This window comes from Periplaneta americana, chromosome 13, assembly GCF_040183065.1.
Source record: "Periplaneta americana isolate PAMFEO1 chromosome 13, P.americana_PAMFEO1_priV1, whole genome shotgun sequence".
NCBI classification, from domain to species: domain Eukaryota; kingdom Metazoa; phylum Arthropoda; class Insecta; order Blattodea; family Blattidae; genus Periplaneta; species Periplaneta americana.
Genome location: NC_091129.1, coordinates 39240471 through 39262398, shown reverse-complemented (window position 1 = coordinate 39262398; position 21928 = coordinate 39240471). Strand labels below are relative to the sequence as shown.

The 21928-nt window shown below is 37.8% G+C and overlaps 1 long non-coding RNA gene across 1 annotated transcript in view; it reads right to left on the bottom strand.

Moving 5' to 3' along the window:
* The window catches only part of LOC138711552 (uncharacterized), a 92832-nt gene that overhangs the window by 40468 nt on the left and 30436 nt on the right, over window positions 1–21928 (bottom strand). The window contains exon 2 of the long non-coding RNA XR_011335376.1: window positions 19040–19084. This is a non-coding gene — a long non-coding RNA (uncharacterized lncRNA). The remainder of the gene's footprint in view (window positions 1–19039; window positions 19085–21928) is intronic.

The following is a 21928-nucleotide window of genomic DNA, read 5'->3' as shown; positions in this document are numbered from 1 at the left end:
TAAATTTCGTTTGTATATGATTAACTTGTCATCCAGTATCCACTTTACACCCTGGATCTCTGTTGTAGTAAGATGATGGCCTGGCCGATATGACCTGTCGATGGTTTGTTTCTACACAATTATTAAAATATATGTATATACTTGGTAATGTATCTATCCTAGATCTCTATTACGGGAAGATGGCCTGGCTGATGATTACTACTTAATTACCCAAAATTTAAAACTAACCATTATCAACACTCGTTTTTAGGTTGCTTTTTTTTTTTTGTTATGATCGTCGTCGTAGGTGTGTGCTCGTTAATTGATTAGCAACGGCTATATAACTACTGATAATGAATAAATGCTTAATAAAGAAAATTGTCCCCACTGAAAGTGCAGTGAACGGGAATACAATGATAAATTGGGTTATATCAATGATAGTGAAACTAATGGCTCGTCGTCGGGTGGCGATCAAAACCTTGTAATTCCAAAACTGGAAATTTTACAAGAGAAAGATATAATATTACTGATACGATATCATGTTCACGTGCTCTGTTTTATGTACATGTCTTAAATGTCTGTTTAAATTAGACTGTTTACTAAATATGGTACTGCAATGTTTGCATACCACAGGCATTATTACAGAAGTTTGAAAACTAATCCATCAATCTCGAATGAAAGTAAAAGAAATCCAGTTCACAATTAATGCGGTAAATAAAACATTTTTATGCTTACAACGGGGCTCAGCGTCACACCGGAAGCGGAATTTCTTCACCGATAGCGCATGCGCAATAAAGGGAGCCGAGAGTGACTTTTATCGTCTCTCGTCACACTGCACTCCACTAGACAGCTGAGTGGTCGTTCCCCTTTCCTCTACCTATAGCAAGTCTGTCTTTCTGACGTTTCTTCCTCTCCGATTCGGCGAGCGGTAAACACGATTCTCCCGCTCCGAAGGAGCGCGCGCAGTCGTTGAGCGCTGTTTGTGCAGGTATTGTCTAGAGCAGCGGTTCCCAAAGTGTGCTCCGCGGAGCCCTTGAGGCTCCGCAAGTAAGTCTCACGGGCTCCGACCGCGGATGACAAAAATTTCTCCTTCCATCTAGCCTCTAGTGCGAAAAACGTAAACTACTTCAATCAAGCGAAAAGTACTTTCTCAGAAAGTAGTTTGATTTCGTCTTGCTAGATAGAAGCAGCAATAATAATAGATCTACTATAGCCATTAGTCATCAACCAGTGCTCAGTCAAAGGGGGATAATAACAACTGTAACCTTACTTTTGAAGAAAATAGTGCGAATTCTTTGGGATAGAATTCAGAATATACTACACATGATCCTGCTTCAGAGTTTACGATGCCTAGTGTAGAGGTACAGAAAAGGAAGTAAAAAACGAAAATATTGTGATTCATATTTGGATATGGGATTCAATGAGTTTGCTGATGGACGTCCCCAGTGTGTGATATGTAACAAAATTTTGCCCAATAGTTCTATGTTCCCTGCCAAGCTTAGGCAGCATTTCGAAACTCTTCCTGACTTCACAAATAAAACTGCAGACTACTTCAAAAGAAAATATAACGAACTCCATGCAGTTTAGACAAAAATTTTATCTCGTGTAAAGACAAATAACTATAAAACACTAGGAACGTCGTACTTGGTTAGCCATGTACTGGGTCTTACTGGTAAACCTCACACCCTTGCCGGAATTCTTATAAAACCACTATTAGTGAAGGTAGTGAAGTGCATGGTGGACGAAAGAACTGCAAACTTGATCTCCAGTGTGCCCTTATCAAATAACACTGTGCGTAATGGGAACCAGGATCTATCAATTGATGTTAAAAATTCCATAATTTCCCGTATCAGTCAAACGAAATTTTTGCTACAACTTGACGAATCCACGGACGTTGCCGGATTAGCTGTGCTAATGACGTTTGTGCAGTACGAATTTTCAGATTCCTTTCATGAAGATATTTTGTTCTCCAAGCCATTGCCATCTTCTACAAGAGGTTCTGATTTTTTTTCCCTGACAGATGTCTTCATTGAAAACTCGGTACCATGGTATTATTATGATGTACTGAAGTATATCATAATAATATTATAATATGCGTAAATAATCACTTAGTGATTCAAGACGGCGCTCATCCCTTCGGATCCCGGCCACTTAGTCGCTTGTAATGAGTGCATCTCTGTACAGCTGTCAAAAAAAAAAAGTGGCCGCACTCGTGAACAGCGAATATTTTCAAAGTCCACTTCGGGTCGCGGCGATGTTACACGATGCATGTGCTTGTACAAGCAGTTCCCGAACTATGAAAGTGTTCCATATCTGCTCCTCGTAGACCAGCGGTAGAGTGCTTGTTTAATGATTCAAAGGTTCTGGGTTCGCGCCTTCTTCAAGTTTTCATTTCATTTTTTAATTGTTCTTTAGCGATGTAAATGATATTCAAATTATCATTTATATCCAGTTATCGTTCTTGATGGATATCACGTTATTTATATTTTGTTATCGTTCTTTAGAGATATGAATAAAATTCAAGTCATCATTTGTATTCTGTTATCGTTTTATAACGATATGAATAATAATTATTACTATTGTAGCTACAGTATCTCCAATGGGGGTTAGCCCAATTTCACATATGTATGTTAGGGCTATAGTTTTATACACAAAAAAGATAAGCATAAAGAGAAATGGAAAAGAAAATTAAATTAGCTTACGCGATGTAAACAAAACATAAACAATCTGTAAATTAGGCATTCCGATTGCAAAACAAATATCAGGTATCAATTTGAAACATACAAAAACATTAACAACACACATACGTAACACTTCTATAACACAAATATGCAGCTTTCCGTACCATACATCATAAATTAATACACAATAGTCACACAAACACAATCAAACTATAATTACGACATTGCGACGACATCAAGCATCACATAACTGACTCACATACATAACAAATCAAGCATCCGTTGCAACACATACACTTCAACATAGTAACCACACTTTTAAAAGTTACAAATTTGGCTCCAAGAAGAATAAATAGGACACTGTTACTAATTACTATTCTTGTACAATTTCTTAAATACATCTGTAATAAATCTGTGAAATTCCGATAGGAATAATATTCACGTTTTTTATATTGTTATCGTTCTTTAGCGATATACATAATATTCAAGATATCATTTATATTGTTTTCCTTCATTAGCATTATAAAATAATATTCAAGTTATTTATATTGTTATTGTTCTTTCGCAATATAAATAATCTGTATTTTATGTAGGTAATTATTATAACACAAATAACCATCTTTCTTTGTAAAATAGGTTATTTTATTTAGATAATTAAATAAGTATTATATAATATCTTATATTAATTAAACAAACCGATATTTATCATTTATATTGTGTTATCGTTCTTTAGTGATACTGTATAAATAATATTCAAGTTATTTATATTGTAATCGTTTTTTAGCGATATAAATAACATAAATTTAATATTAGGTTTGGAAAAATCCAGTTGCATAATACTGCTATTAATTTTTCTTTTTGTATTATTACATTATACTATCTTGAACCACAATAAAATGAAAAGGAGTAACGAGGAATTGAACCTGAGACGTTGACATCTAAATTCCGACGTTCGTCCGCTGAGCTACGAGGGCAAAAGTGTGGAAACATTTTCGGAAAAATTGGCCCAATCACACTCTACGATTTTCTGATGAATCGTAGAAGCTAGTGCAGGATGCGGGGGGCAAAGGCTAATTGAGATTTCCCGGTCTCTGATCGGGTCAAACATCTTGATAGAATTAATATTTAACCCTTGCCGTGACTTTCGGTGAAGTCCGGAGGGCCCAATTAGTCAAATCCACTCTCCTCATCTCCACGCTTGGGCCCCCTGGAATTTAATAAGATGCGAAAGAAATAGTGGTGTGCGGAAAGCAACGGGATGTTACCGCATTTAGGCCTATCCTTCCCAAGAAAAACTGCAAACATGAACAAAGGAAGCTTTTCATAGAAGAAGAAGGATCTTCTGCGGACCTCTGGAAAAAGAACTAAGGAATAGACTAGTGAAGTGCTTTGTGTGGAGTGTGGCATTGTATGGGGAAGGAACATGGACATTACGACGAAATGAAGAGAAACGAATTGAAGCATTTGAAATGTGGATGTGGAGAAGAACGGTGCGTGTGAAGTGGACAGACAAAATAAGAAATACAATTGTGTTTGAAAAAGTGGGTGAAGAAAGAATGATGCTGAAACTGATTAGAGAGATAAAAAGTAATTGGTTGGGTCTCTGGTTGAAAAGAATAATAGACGACATTAGGATATGTGGATCATATGCGGAGACTAAGAGGAAGGCAGAAAATAGGAAAGATTGGAGATTGCTGGGTTTGCAATGAAAGACCTGCCCATGGACAGAACACTTATGTATGTATGTATGTTCAGAATGCCTGGAATATCGTGTCTAAAAACAGTCGCTATTTACAAAGACAAGTCAATTCCATGCCCACTCGACTGCAAGATGATCGAGATAAGAAGAAGATAGACTAAATATTGAATTGTGGCTTTTTGTTTTGTTTTTTGAACGCTTAATTGTTCGAATGTTTTAAGGCCGACGCCAGTAAATTTGTTTTGTTTATGCCACGAAAGATATTTTATTGAGAATAAAATCTTTTTTCTTTCCATTTGCAGCCACAATATCATAATGATAAAGTCATGGCATAATATATTAATGAACCTGATGTTAATTACTAAAATAATCATAAAAGAGAAAGGAGCCATTATATATAGTTTGTCTCTCTCAAAAACAGAACAAAAAAGAACATAAAAAGCACGTGGTTGTAGTCGAACGCAGGACCTCATGAATAAGAGATCTGAACGCTACCATTATGCTATCAATAACATACAGAATACTTCAATTATAACTGTAGATATCAGGCAACGTGGTCCAACAACATGTAACATCGCCTGTCTCCGAATTGTAGCGAAGATACCCGAAGGGAACTTTGTTCCAGGAGAGCGGCCACTTTTTCTTTTGACAGCTGTACATAGTGCGTTGGACATTGTGCCACTGTCACATATTCTGACACAGTACAGGGTAGGCCATCAAAGGGAAAACTGAGAGGTAGAACTTAAACTGAGGGGATTCGATCCAGCATCGGAACTGGAATCCGGTGTGGCTTAGTGGATAAAGTGTCAGCACGTAGAGCTGAAAACCCGGGTTCGAGTCCTGGTGCCAAAGAGAATTTTTTCTCTGTTCTATCCATCCTTCATCGATACCATGGAACAATTGCATTAATGTACGCACAGATGGTGCAAAGCCCATGGTAGGTCCTGTTGCTGGCGCTGTTACAAGGATCAAGAAATTTTAAAAAACTGCACAAGTAGTCATTGTGTACTATACCGACACGCCCTCGCAAGGAAAAAAAATACCAACGTTATTAACCCATTACTGCATAAAGTTATTAATGACTTGAAAAATGCGTTTCTGAGTTTAAGTTTGCTAGTTTGTGACTTAAGAATGCATTCTTACCATTTTTATCTTTATTTACTTTCTGGGATAAAAATTAAGGACCGTCCCATAAATAGGACGCTATGCATAGTGGTCAGTGATGCAGTAGCTGAATAGAATAACCCCTCTTTTAGTTCAAATAGTATTTATGTATTTATTATGTAGCAAATACGTATACACACATTAGAATCAGTCGTTCAACTGCCCTCCTCACACAAGCCTATGTATTACACAACACTATTTTGTGTGGTAAGGGTAGAAACATTTAGGGTGGAGTCCAATTTGACACTTGCTGCAGATGGACTTTGCTTTCCCTGTACAATTAGCACACCTTAGCAGAGTTTCATTTTCAACTGGCCAGTGGTGTTGACCATCAAATCTTATGTCTCCTGATGGAATGGGAACAATTTTTCCTTAGTGGGAACTCACCCCATGCCTTTTCTGTACTGTAAAAGCCAGGAAACGGCAAAGGTTGAGGAGCGGTTCTGAAGAGTTTTGAGGCTTCATTTTTCTGTACAGAAACCAAGCATTTACTATGGCAACATCAAGAAAATAAGCGAAGATGGACCACCACTCTGTTGTTGCCGCTGTTACTAACATCGGTACTGCCAACGCTAGTGCTGCTGTTTCTGTGCTAGTGCTGGCACTGCTGTTGCTGCTAGTGAAGGTGCTGCTATTGCTTCTGCTAGCGCTTGTGCTGATGGTGGTGATTGTAAAAAAAATTCGTAGCTCTACAGCCCATGAAGGGCCAAGACCGACTAGCCTGCTGCTGGTCTCATGTCGACATGCCGAAACAAAGGTGGACAATCATCCAACCAGAATGGCGGTATCGTGTGGTTAGCACGATGATTCCCCCTAGCCGTTACAGCTGGTTTCCGGAACCGGATTTTCGCTACCTATCGTAGCTCCACAAATGCATGATGATGCTGGGTGGGCACCGGTCCCATACACTGGCCGAAATTTCATAAGAAAATTTCTTCCCCCATGAGGACTCGAACCAGCGCGCATTCCGTAACGCGAGTCCGAGGCAGGATGCCTTAGACCACGATGCCATGGCGCGGTACGTTGGTGGTTATAATAGTACTTGTAGTAGTACGAGGCCTTCTACCTGGAATTGCCTTCCCTGTCTTGGAAATGTTCATATATTAGCTTCCTTCTTTTCGGACGGCAATAACTTGTGCGAGAAACCTCAGCTCCATTTTTGTCTAATGTACTTTCAAAATCATTTGTTGCAGCTTTTATGTTAGAAGACTCTGGCATACTTTCATCAACAATGTCATCTTCATTATCATCATTACATTTTTTTTTTTTTTTTTTGTAATTCCGCTTTACTAAGTAGCATTTTACCGCCAAGGTTATTCAAATAAGCCTCATGCTCGTCGTCCGATTTATCACTGTATTTATTTGTATCATGGAAATCTTCTGGAGGGATCACATATATTAGACTCTCATTATTATTATTTTGATTTTCAATTAACCCCAGAATTTCACTCACGGTTAGATTAGAAATAAAACAATGCAATGGAAACCATATACATATTATAGAATACTACAGGAGTACACACTGCATGGCGTCCTATTTTTAGGACGGCACTTTATTTCACCTTATACCTAGCAACATATAAGAAAATTTTATTGTTGTTATATACCACATGAAAACTGAAGTATTCAACTCATTATGTGAAAATAAAAATCAGATTTCTGTACCACCATTACAGAGTAACTAAGAATGAACTTACACGTGGTGCGTCACAAAATACTGTTATCCTGCCATCTTGTCAAAAATTAGCTGGTATGAACAAATATTCGCGCGGAATTCAAACACTGCAACACCATAATACAATGTAATAATTTACCTTCTAAACAATGCCTCTAACTGTACTAAACAAGAAAAAGTTCCATAGTAATCAGTATTTTACGTACGTCCCATTTTTAGGACGCTATGCAGTAATGGGTTAAGGCACGTCGTCTAAATTATCAGCTTTGTTAAGGCACGACCTTTTCAGTGTATGCTACTCAAAATTCTGTGTGAAGGTAGGGAAGTATACACAAGTCATTGTTATTAATTATTTATTACACATGGTTGTCGCTTGATAAGCGTTGTCTTTAGTTTTGAATGACCAAAAGAGTTTGCAAGCAGATTATTTGAATGATCAGGAATCGTTGTGCAAATTATGTTACTTAGCACACATTTTGTAAAAAATAACGAATTCAGCACATCCATACAAGGGAACAGAAAACTATATTCAATGCTAATGATAAAATTGCCGCACTGATGAAAAAATAACGTTCTACATGGAAAGAGTCTAGAATAAGAATATGACATGTTTCTCATTGACTTCAAACTTTACAGAAGAAAATAACATAACAATGAATAACTCAATAATAAAAGAGCACCTTGATAATTTTCTTCAAAATATGAATTCATACTTTCCAAGGGAAACTCAGGAATCGATTCGAAACAAATATGAGTGGATTGTAGATCCATTTTCAGTGAAGTCAAAACCATCAGCCCTCACTGCGACAGAATATGAGGTCCTTATAGACAGGGTTTCGAATAGCTTGTCAGGCATCATTTAAAAGCAAACCACTTCCCGAATTTTGGGTTCAGTTAGGGGAGGATCTTTCATATTAAGATCAAAAGGTAAATTGCTCTTACTGCCTTTTGGTATTACATACCTCTGTGAAACGGCCTTTTCGAAGTACACGGCTATAAAAACATAATATCGAGCTCGTTTGGATGCAGAAGACGATATGCGTCTTGAACTGACTTCTGTGACATCGGACATTGACAAACTCTGTCGCAAGAAACAGGCACATTCTTCACATTAATTCGGGTGTAAATGTAACATTTTAACATTTTTTACATATCTTAACTACCGGTACTACTTATAATTATAATTTTGTACTTTTAAATAATATTGTCTCCAGTTATTTTTTTACTATTATTTCCTTTATATTATTATTATTATTATTGTTATTATTATTATTCATACTTTCGTATACATATCGTGTGTATTATGCTTCATAGAACATATACAGATAGAACTAAACACTAAACATTTCTTGGGGCTCCATGAGAAACTTTTGCTTCAAAAAGGGCTCCGTGGCTGAAAAAGTTTGGGAACCGCTGGTATAGAGCATTCCGTTCGGATCACAGTGGCGGCCTCTCAACATAGGCATCTGACGTAGACTACACGTTAATAATTTATAGATGGCTAAATATATTTTATTTCACCTTATTTTACTGTGCTACAACAATCTAGGAAAATACGTCTCAATGTGCCACTCTTAATACAACTCGTAAAATTTCGTCTGCTAGTCACAATCTTTATTTAAATACTCGTATTACAAGCTTTCGTTCACAAAATAAGTTGTTCCGAAATACTCGTATATTGCATATAGAGCAAACGTAGCGGCTGTGTAGGGTAGTGGCGGGCGACCTATGATAGGGCTGCACATATTTTCTGTGGAGAGCATTTTAAATAAATCTAAGCCAGTCTGGTAAGTTATACAATGGCAACGTTTAATGCCTTCACTTATTTCTAGCTCTTAAATAAAACGCTACTCCACCTAATAGATTTTTTTAAGTCTTATTTCGAGTCCCGTATGTTACTACAGATACAAGTTGCTTTATGTTCAGATTCATTTCTTCCATACATTTTCTTCATGCTTGCAATAACTCCTCTCCTATTGTATTTACTTAAGTGCAATGACATCGAGCAAATATTCTTGCACAGAGAGATCCTTCGTAACTCCGCGGGTGAACATTACCAATTCTACTGCATCAATACTGTGTTTCCACCTAAAGCGAGAGATTACGCCACTGTTTACGCATCTTCGATTTCATTTCTCGTTCAGCTGGTGTTTCGATATCCCTTACCCTCCTTTGCATTGTTCGTGTGGATAATTTCATACTGTTGAATGAAAACATCAGATTATTCGGGACAAACAATGTTAGCAATTTATTCAGACATGTTTTAATGAACTGTTCTGCATTACAGCGCTTCAGTGTAGGGCTGGGCTCGGTTCGGAGCAGTTACTGTGACGTCATTACTCGGTTGAACCGAATACAAATTTGTAGCGGCAGATTTAAAATTTAGATAGATTCAGTCGATTTTAGAACGTACTTTGAAAGTGAAACCAAGCGTGTTTTAAAAGCGTTGTAGTAAAGCGCTTTCGCTTTGCCAATTGACGAGAAAAAAGTGCTTCTCTTCATTGCAAAATGGCGGTTGGAAACTTCATTTGCGGGATTACAACTATTTGCGGAGTTATTTTGTATGAAAGGCCTATTTAACTCTCAGTGTTGTTATATATGACAGACGAAATAAAATTGATAAAATAATTTATAAATCTAACAGCTAATAAATTAATATGTGACGTAAACGTTAAACGCTACAGCTAAGTAAAATGAAGATAGAAAGAAACGGGCTCCATGAAGCGCTACCTAAGACACTTAAATGTAACACACAGAATTATTTACTATTACGGAAAGTGGATAAAATAATCAATTAATTACTAGCCTTCCATACAACCATGTTCTATTTGGTGAAGAGTAATATTATTGATAAATTAAAGTAATTAGGTATAATAATTCGTAGAAATAAATACAAATAAAATGACTGATAAGGTACCGCAAATCCAATAAACACGAAAGGAAGAAAAATATAATGCACTTCCTTTTTTACCATATTTTAATATTAATCAAACACTCTAACATAATAATAATAATAATAATAATAATAACAATAATAATAATAATGATAATGATAATAATAACAATAATAATAGTAAAAATAGTAATGATAATAATAACAATATTTATGGCTTTTAAGGAACCCGGAGGTTCATTGCCGCCCTCACATAAACCCGCCTTCATCGGTCCCTATCCTGAGCATGGTAAATCCAGTCTATATAATCATATCTCACCTCCCTCAATTACATTTCAATATTATCCTCCCATTTACGTCTCGGCCTCCCCAAAGGTCTTATTTCCTCCGGCCTCTCAATTAACACTCTATATGCATTTCTGGATTCGCCCATACGTGCTGCATGCCCTGCCTATCTTAAACGTCTGGATTTAATATTCCTAATTATGTCAGGTGAAGAACACAATGCGTGCAGTTCTGCGTTATATATCTTTCTCCATTCTCCTGTAACTTCATCCCTCTTAGCCCCAAATATTTTCCTAAGCATCTTATTCTGAAACACCCTTAACCTCTGTTCCTCTCTCAAAGTGAGAGTCCAAGTTTCACAACCATATAAAATAAGCTGTAATATATTTGTTTTATAAATTCTAACTTTCAGGTTTTCTGAGAGCAGACTGGATGATAAAAGCTTCTCAACCGAATAGTAAAATGCATTTCTCATATTTATTCTGCGTTTAATTTCCTCCCGAGTGGCATTTATATTTGTTACTGTTGCTCCAAGATATTTGAATTTTTCCACCTCTTCAAAGGATAAATTTCCAACTTTTGTATTTCCATTTCGTACAATATTCTGGTCACGAGACATAATCATATACTTTGTCTTTTCGGGATTTACTTTCACACCTATCTCTTTACTTGCTTCAAGTAAAATGCCCGTGTTTTCCTTAATTTTTTTGTGGATTTTTTTCCTAATATATTCACGTTATCCGCATAAACAAGGAGCTGACGTAATCCGTTCAATTCCAAACTTTCTCTGTTATCCTGACTTTAATATCAGTAATAATAACATTATTATTATTACATTATTATTATTATTATTATTATTATTATTATTATGTAGAGTAATATGTTCAGACTGTCAGTGTTCATTAAGCTCACTTGACAGGTCACATAATAGGATGAACTCCTCTTCAATACTAGAGGTCTTTCAGCCCGTCTTGGGGATAAGGAAATAATTTGTCCTGCATTTTGCTGGAGTAAGGGACAAACGTTTCATGACATGGCCACCAAGGTCACCCGATATGACTGCATGTGACTTTTTTCTATGGGGGTAACTAAAGGACCGTATGTTTGTACCGCCTTTGCCACGTGATTTAGAGGAACTGAAAACCAGAATTCGAGAAGCTGCCGCCACGGTCACAGAGGATATGTTGAAAAGGGTGTGGGAAGAGTTTGATTATCGTTTGGACATCTGCCGAGTCACTCGTGGTTCACACATTGAATCTCTGTAAGGTGTAAACAGAACTTTGAAAGTTTGACTTTAAACTGACGTGTGTTTGAAGTGCTATCATTAGTAGTTTTTGTGTAATAAAATATTGAAAGTGTTACTGGACATTTGATATGCCCTGTACTTTGCATACTTCCACCCGGTAATGAGTTTTGGAATAATATTCTGGGAGAATTCTACCGATAGCAATACTATAAGAAATAGTAATAGTAGGCTCCGTATTCCTATAGAGTGGAATGAAGTTGCCTGATTCGAAGTATATATGACGTCATAACACAGGTGCAGGTACGTTGGTATACAGAATAGCTACGCATCCTACGCCCCCTTCCTCTACTGGATGTTCAGTTAAAAGTGTATCATGGCTCGCTGTATGCCGTCACGTGGCTAGTCGATGAGCCTAGAGAATTCAATCTTCCTACACTTCCGCAGAGGTGTAGCACCTATCTGCCAGAGAAGTTGCCTAGCAAGTACGGCGTTCATTCTGAAGAGTACTTAGCGATACGTACTGTGACGCCGGTAGTGGCAGGAGTGTGAACTGTTTCGAAACATGTACTGAGGTGAGTTATTTCTTACTGTCGAGATATGGGGAGAGGGTTAAGACGATTACTTACATATTTGTTGACATTAATTTCGACGGTCAACATGGACACGGAGCATTTGATTTGTGTTGTGGAATGTTGCCGTACGCAAACGATGATAAATACTCTGCCTCGCAAAACAGTTCGAAAGAGGTTATGGTAGTACACAGACCGTACAGACCGCCATCTGTTGCTACGACGTTCAAGTTATACCGTACACGTTCTCAAGTTCAGATTGAACGCCTTGATTAATAGGCAACTTCTCTGACATAAAAGCTGAAACTCGCTTCAAATCGCTGACTCAACAGTGACGTCATGGCACACTTTCAAATGAAAGCCCAGTAGAATAGGGGTCGGCAAAACGTCAACGTAAGTGACGTCATATGAAACGCAGCCCGCCTTGCAAGACGAGGGGTGGTAGAAAGCAGTAGGCTGGGCCTGGGCCGTAAGTTACAGTTTGCATGTGTCGTCTTCGCATCCTGCTGATGGATTTGAAATTACTCCTCAGCCTATCCGATGTTTTAATTAGTCAAGTGAAATCTGGTTCTCAATCAAAAGTTGCAATTTGTAATTGTTCAAATGATGTTGGTCCGTCAATCGGGAGTGCGCTTTACATTTAATGTGTTTCATTTTTGAAAGAAATTGGTCACGTATATATGTTGAGCCAAACATTGAAACAAACCTAGTACAAAGTGACCTAAGGTGTGGATATTTTCAATTATGGTGAATTTTTGGGAAATTTTTAAATCTGAGAAATTTTCCTTTTTTTCACTTCTTTGCAAAGTTTCAAAATTGTATTATATCAGAAAATGATATTAGGCAACGCTTTTTCCTAATCAGTATTAATACTACTCCAAAGTACTCGTGACAATGGAGTTTTGTCTTTAAGGTGGTAATATGAAACTCTTTAAGTAGTTTAGAACATAACAAACATATTACATTTTCTTCCTGTGCACAACAAAGCATATATTTCTCGTCCCATTCTTCTACAAATATTCATTTTGCTGCACTCTTTACGTTTAATGGTTTGCAAACAGACATGCTGATCGCCAGTTACGTATGTACTCGGCCTGCCCTAGTGCGTGTGGAGGGTGAACTGTCCCTGCATACGTATGTACTCGGCCTGCCCTAGTGCGTGTGGAGGGTGAACTGCCCCTGCATACGTATGTACTCGGCCTGCCCTAGGGCGTGTGGAGGGTGAACTGCCCTGCATACGTATGTACTCGGCCTGCCCTAGTGCGTGTGGAGGGTGAACTGCCCCTGCATACGTATGTACTCGGCCTGCCCTAGTGCGTGTGGAGGGTGAACTGTCCCTGCATACGTATGTACTCGGCCTGCCCTAGTGCGTGTGGAGGGTGAACTGTCCCTGCATACGTATGTACTCGGCCTGCCCTAGTGCGTGTGGAGGGTGAACTGTCCCTGCATACGTATGTACTCGGCCTGCCCTAGTGCGCGTGGAGGGTGAACTGTTCCTGCATACGTATGTACTCGGCCTGCCCTAGTGCGTGTGGAGGGTGAACTGCCCTGCATACGTATGTACTCGGCCTGCCCTAGTGCGTGTGGAGGGTGAACTGTCCCTGCATACGTATGTACTCGGCCTGCCCTAGTGCGCGTGGAGGGTGAACTGTCCCTGCATACGTATGTACTCGGCCTGCCCTAGTGCGTGTGGAGGGTGAACTGCCCTGCATACGTATGTACTCGGCCTGCCCTAGTGCGTGTGGAGGGTGAACTGTCCCTGCATACGTATGTACTCGGCCTGCCCTAGTGCGCGTGGAGGGTGAACTGTCCCTGCATACGTATGTACTCGGCCTGCCCTAGTGCGTGTGGAGGGTGAACTGCCCTGCATAGTATGTACTCGGCCTGCCCTAGTGCGCGTGGAGGGTGAACTGTCCCTGCATACGTATGTACTCGGCCTGCCCTAGTGCGTGTGGAGGGTGAACTGCCCTGCATAGTATGTACTCGGCCTGCCCTAGTGCGTGTGGAGGGTGAACTGCTCCTGCATACGTATGACGTAAGATGCCGCATGAGACGCCGACCGCTACTCTAGAAAGTAAAAACCGGGACGCAGTCGTAGCCTTGCCGTGCTTACTAGTCGTGCTGCATCTCTGTGGCTGATTGCAGGTTCACTGCAGGTGAAATGCCTTAGGTAAGATGCTCAAGCGTGTAATATTTACAGGGCATAGTTTAGGACAGTGATCATCAACTCGCGTATCAACGGGCACGGGCAGAGCTTGGCTCATGCATGCTTACTGTACCGGGCAAATGACCGGTTTGTGACGTTGCGTTGTACGTAGTGAACAGAGGCGGTTCTTGCCATCCATTCAGACAAGAGATGTGAGGAGCAGAAAACACTTCAAAACGTAGGCCACACTGAAGAAATACAACTTACAGATGCATTATACAACTCACAGTAACGAATATGGCAGATACGAGGAGAAAAGCATGCAGCATTAATTCAACAATTGAAGGGAAATGACCTAGATGTTGTTTAAGAGGACAGTACTCAGGAATCGGCTGTGCGACTCGGTTATAAAATTTCACTTTTAATAGTAAGCAATTAGAAACCTTTTAAAGATTGAAAATTTGAAGAATGTTTAATTAGAACTCAAGAACTTTTCTCAAGTGTAGGAGTTTGAATCTATCAGCTTGTCTCCTTCCACCGTGATGCATCCCATCCGAGGTCTAGCCGAGGATGTTCAAGTGGAACTAGTAATTATTATTGTCAGTCTTTCATTTGTTATTCTTTCGCAGTAGATGAAAATACTTATGTAAGCGATAATCCCCAACTGGTGATTTTTGTAAGAGGCGTTATTGAAAACCTTCAGATTAAGGAGAACTATTGACTTACATATTGTTCTCATGAAGGATACTACTACTGGTTCCGATATTTTCATGTAGTGGCTGTAGAAATTATTTTGGACTCCCTTGGAATAAACTTATATCCTTGGCAAGCAATGGTGCTCCTTCCATAGTTGGAATACGGGTGTAATAAGGAGTCTAAGGGACGAAGTGAAAAGTTTTAATGTATCCCATGAAGTTATTTCTGTTCACTGCATTATACACCAACAGAATTCTTGTGCCAAAAAAATGGTCTTACAGAAGTAGCCCAGTTGGAAAAACCACCAACACAATTATATCGAAAAGTCTCGCTCATTGTCAATTTAAGTCTTTCTTGATGAATGCAATAGCGAGTATGGCGATCTGTCATATTATAGTAAAGTACGGTGACTAAGTCGTGGAAAATTATTGGATAGGTTCTTTGAACTGAGGGAGGAAACATCATCGTTCACGGAGAAAGAAGAAAAGTCTGTATCATAAGTGAAAAAAAAATGGATTTGTGAACTTGCCTTCTTAATGGAATTATCTGAATGCTTTAAATTGTTTTCTACAAGGTAACAACAAGATTATTACACAGTTATATGACAGACTGAAGGCGTTTAATATGAAACCACCTCTAATTATGGAAACTTAACTTAACTAAAAGGATACGTTACAGCACATTTTTCAAAATTAACAACGATATAGGCATACTAGTTTCTTAAGACTTCGGATTTCGAAGAATATATTCACACATCATGACGATCTGCGCCAGGAATTTGATTCGAGATTTAAAGATTAGGAAAATTTTCAATTTGATTTTCAATTATTATTTGTAATTAGAACTTATTGATTTACTTTACGAAGGTTAATTGAAGGACAAATATCAAAACAAAAGAAGTTATCTGACTTTTATATGAACTTTCCATGTGTTCGATTTCCCCGATTGTACAGACATCCATTTTCGGATTCACAAAATATCTGTGCGAACAGTAATTTTTTCATATGATGAAGATAAACAAGCCATGTCATGGAAGCCAAGTATCGGATCACAACTTAAAATGTGCTGTCACATTATGCACTATACAAACAATAGTTCCAAAAGTTGAGAAATTGCTGAGGGAAAAGAGAATTAATCAAATCCCGAAAAATCAGTGCTAATGCCAGTGTTGAGTGGACTGAATGTAGTTAATTTCTTCATTACTATTCGTAGGTTTTTTTATATGTTTTGTTCAACATTTTCCTTAACAGAAGAAGTTTACACATTTACAGTAATTGTCATGCATTGCCCGAAAAATTAACGTGAATTGTGTATAACATTTCTAAAAGTAATTATAAATTTATTAACTTCTAACTTTGTTGAAAATAGGCTACAATGTATTTTTTTTCTCAAATTGCTTAAGATAGTTTATTTAGTTATTCCTATTCAGCTTGATGACGACACAGAGCTCAGAGTTGGGGACCACTGGTCTAGGATATTTGAACTGATATTTTCACGGCCAATATAGACATTGCATACAAATTGTTTAAAATAAACGTAAAAGTGACAAAAACAGCGTACTGAAAAGACACTGTAGTACCGTACTAAAAGGCACAGGAAGTGTAATCCAAAAGAACCAGTGCCATAAAAACCTGAAAATTATGAAGATATTTAACTCGACCTTTAGCATGAGTTTTTGTAGCCTACCATGATGTTCAGTGCCAACATCTCTATTACTAAATTAAATAATCTGTATTTTAGGAATTTCTAGAAAAGTACATGGAAAATTAGTGGGTTTTCAGTGATGAGCGACATGCAATACCCTAATGAAAACATGAAAAAATGTCAGAAAATTGAAATATCTTGTACTACATCATGCACCAATAACGTCATGTGCCATTGAAAGCATTTCTTGCAATATAAAATCATTTCAAGTGACATCCGCACATGTTGAAGCTCCGTCACGCACGTTATTATTCACTGCAAAGATCACGACGGAATGAACATCACGGCTCAAGCATGTGTTTACTAGCATAGCTTCAGAATGTCGGGAGTTGACTGTACTCCACGAACACGCAGCGACGACCTGTTTGTTTATACCCTTATCCCTTTCATTACCTGTGTTCAGCGTACTATATACCTAATGTGTCATTACCATTAGGTAGCTGGAATACGAAGCCTAGTAATTATAATAAAAGTATGTGCCAGATTTAGGGAATCGTGTAGGACCACTTAAAAAAATTACAAATAATGCTCATGGCTTGTCAATATAATTTTTAATTAACAAACTTCCTTGTATATGATCGTGAAAACTTTGTAACTAACGCACCAGTTCATAGCATAAATACTCGCCAAAAATGACTTTCATACTCCATCGGCAAGTCTATCGTGCTATCAAAAATGAGTGCGTTATATGGCAGTAAAACGTTTTAAAAACCCCCCCCCCTCCATGGATATAAAAATCAAACTCAAAACATGAGATTATTTAGGGCCAAACTGAAGATGTGCCTAATTCCTCGCGCCGTCTATTCTGCAGATGAATCTATGACAATGAACAACGCTCCAGCCTTGTATTAGGGCTATTCCATATGAAACACCATGGCATGTCGGGATTATCTGAAGATTCGTGCAGACTTTTATTATGTAGGAACTAGTAAACGTACAAATTTTGACTTTCTATAGCACAGCAGTATTTCAGATAAAATCCCTTAAAACTGAGCGTGTTTTGTATTTTATTTTTACTTTCAAAGCGTACTACTACGTCTGGCTTCGAAATAAAAACTTAAGCTAATTTTGTAATGCACATTTAAGTGTATTAATGGCGTATAACACATATATTTTATTATTTTTCGAAATATAGTGTTTTTGTAATTTATAACATGATACCACCAAAAAAGTATGGATATAAAATAGTTATAGTTATTGTTGAGACTAAAACCATACATTTAAAAAAAACTATTTTAAATGAAAAGCCTTCAAATAAATATTTCCAATCTGGCTACAAAAATAGGCGCGCCCTGCGGAGTCAGAATATTCTTATCAGTGCCCTTGGTGTGCTGTCACAACACAAGGAATGAGACGAATACGTGACCCACCAGCCAGTCCTCCGAGTGTATTATTACACGGTCACAGTGGTTTTTCAATTCCAAAGTTTGAGCGTTTTCCTTTATTGTGTTGCAGAAATTAAGAAAACTGCTATATTAAGGTAAGATACTGATTACGTATTGTCTTAAAAGCAAGAATTATACCAATCGTAACCATCAGTAAACAGTAACAGGTTAGTGTAGTGATTATGTAAAATCTGTATACTATTCAGAGAAATGCATGTTTCATTTAGAATGCGTGCACTGCTCGCCTGACGAGCTGCTACCACGCGCACGCTCGGCTTGCTGTGGGATCAAGTCCACAATGAGAATTATTTTCTTTATTTTATTTTCCACCGTTACCCAAAGAACATTTTGGATCTGTAAACTGTGTTTTATTCTATATTAAGTCACCCATATTGTCTTATTTTTATTTTTTAGCTATTTCGTCAAGATAAAAAGTAATATAAATAAATCTGCCTAGTCAAGTGAATAAAAATTTAAAAAATCCCTCCGAAGTTATTATATCACTCTCGGAGTCTGCTTTCAAAAGAGACGCCGTTGAAAATCCTACCACTAAATGTCTCTGAACAATGTTCTTCCAAAACTAAGAATTTTACGAAAGTACGATAAATTTGACGCTCGATAAAATGAAAAGTAATACTAGTTGGGGATATTTTAACCCACCATTATGCTTGTCCAGCGAGGTGAAATTTTCTCAAATTTTGTCCGATTTCATATGAAACGGCCCATTAAGTATTGATACTAAACCCTTGTGATGTAAAACTCTACTCTTCTGTGTATTACATTGTGACTATATGTAGCACTATTAAGATTTCTTTGGCATGTTCCATACTCTAGCTGTGAAGCTATGTAGGATTACCACGAAATATAAATAAATACAATACAATACAAACAGCTATGTACAGTCATGAGTTACTTACGACTTCTTGAATGAGCATTTTCTCTCGGCCAGATGGATGGGCCACCTGTAAAAGGAAAATAAACCAAAAAAATTACCAAGTATACATCGGCCAAACCAAACGAAATTTCAAAATCACAAACAGTAAGCATGTTGCAGATTTTCATAATAATCGAAAAAAATTGTAACCGATATAATATAAGAGAGCCATGAACTGTCTAACATAAATAACGCACTTAAAACTTTGAAAGTAACCAATAACAGACAATAACTTAAACACTTGGTTGTATTATTCACCAAGGACATGAACTTCTCCAAGCATATTACTTTATACAGGGACATCATTATTTTTACTTCAATTTTTATTGTACCTGATTTTTTAATGTACTTCACTCCCACCCCTTCTACTAATGAAATTCAATTGTCCTCCACACAGAACCAAGACCGCATATGTAATAAAAGTCGCCTTACGGTCATGGAAAAAATAGTACTGAGTTAGTGAGTATAGTACGTTCCAGAAGTATGGTCGCGTTTTCCAGTGAAGAAAGAGCTTTCATTATTGAATCACAGATACTGTGCGTCCGTTTGCTTGCGTCGTATTCTGGTTTCCTCCACCTGCTTCTACTCGCCTGTCTGTAAAGGGTAGTGGCTGGGCTGTCTTAGCTCTTTTCTGAAAATATTTTCTGTTAGAAATTGGACGTATACGTAATATTACACAACTGTTTAAAATGAATAAAATAAAAGCGCCTTCTTAAATAACAAACTGTCACGCGATTTCTCCCCTTTCTACGATTCTGCGACATAACCACTTGGACGGCCAGTAGATAGCATGTCTGAGTAATTTTATCTTTTCGTATCAGGCAGAAGTGAAGATTGAATTTACAGTACGTAAGGTGCTCTTCTACAGAGTAGGTACAGAATATGAGTTACTGGTACGAAGGACAGACTGGAAACTGGAACTAGTCTATGTGAGATAATATGCACGAAAGAACTGAAGACTCTATCGAAATGAACGGCCACAAGTGTGTTTAAATATCCATATTATGATTTTTTTTTTCAATTTAACTTCATTCTCTGTATCGTACGCTAATGTGCTGTAGACAGTATAATATACGCTGCATAATGAATACGTCCACACGGAAAGCTCAGTTCGTGAGTAAAAACACTTACTGTTAATACTGTACTGCATTATAATTAAAGAAAAACGTATTGAAAATTATCAAAATCAAAATCGTGTTATTTCCTTTTTTTTAAATTTTAGTAGGTTATTTTACGACGCTTTATCAACATCTTAGGCTATTTAGCGTCTGAATGAGATGAAGGCGAAATGAGTCCGGGTCCAGCACCGAAAGTTACCCAGCATTTGCTCATATTGGTTGAGGAAACAACCGGGGAAAACCCTCAACCAGGTAACTTGTCCCGACCGGGAATCGAACCCGGGCCACCTGATTTCGCGGCCAGACGCGCTAACCTTTACTCCACAGTTAAGTAAATGGATGAACTACTTTTTTCCCCACCTATACTAGTAAAGTGATTTGCTTGTATTTTATGCCAGTATCATCAAACTCCATTCGTGGAAGAGGGTAGCAAACAGTGTTTCCCGTTCTCAACCGTTAATTCAAAGGTATAGTCAGGTTATTATTAGGAACGTTAGTAAAAATAAAATGATGTCCCGGTAATATTCTTTGTAATGAATGTAAAATGCTATGTTTTATCTTTCATAATTCTAAATATTTGAATATGCCTACCTTACAAAAACTGTTTTACGCATTAGTTACGCCAAAATTAGAATACTGTTCGATAATTTGAAATCCAATGACAATCAAACTTATAAATTTGCTTGAACAAGTTCAAAATAAATTTCTAAAATACCTGTATTTTAAAAGTTTTAATTGTTGTCCACAATATGAAACACACACTTTTGCATTACTATGGTGCGCCGAAGTGCGTGTGATATGACCTTGCAGGAATTCTGCATTACTACTGTATATGTTGAAGGATGGGTAGAACAGAGAAAAATTCTTTCCGGCACCGAGACTCGAACCCGGGTTTTCAGCTCTACGTGCTGACTAGGATCTGGTGTGGCTTAGTGGATACAGCGTCGAGTCTCGGTGCCGAAGAGAATTTTTCTCCGTTCTACCTATTCTTCACCATATGGCAATGCAGAATTTCTGCACGGAAATATCACAAATGTACTTCGGTATCTAATCACTTCGTGATTCAAGACGGCGCGGCGCCATGTTCCGTCGGACCCCGGCCACTTAGTCACTCGTAATGAGTGCACCTCTGTGCACAGTGTTGGACATTGTGCCACTGCCACACATTCATAAGAGGTGGAACTTAAACTGAGAAGGATTCAATCCGGCATCGGAACTAGAATCCGGTGTGGCTTTGTAGGTAAAGCATCAGCACGTAGAGCTGAAAATCCCGGTTCGAGTCCTGATGCAGGAGAGAATTTTTCTCCTTCTACCCATTCTTCAACATCCAATTTTATGATTCAGTTTTTGACGTTTCAGCCTTATCGCATGGAACATATTGCACTGCTTTATCGTTTTATGTAAATGAATCAATAATAAAATAGATGATATCAGTATACATGATAATACTTCTTATGTCCCGTACAGTGCTTCTTACAAATATCGTAATATTTTTATCCCAAAAGTAAATACAAATTCATACTATTAGTGTCCTATTTATAGAATTCTTCGTACTTATAATCGATTGCATAGCTTAGGAGAAATGTAATTACGAGTCTTAAGCAATTCAAATACACTTGTAATACATTTCCTTAAAAAATGGTTTATTTAACGACGCTCACAACTGCAGAGGTTATATCACCGTCACCGGTGTGCCGGAATTTTGTCCCGCAGTACTTCTTTTGCATGCCAATAAATCTACTGACATGAGCCTG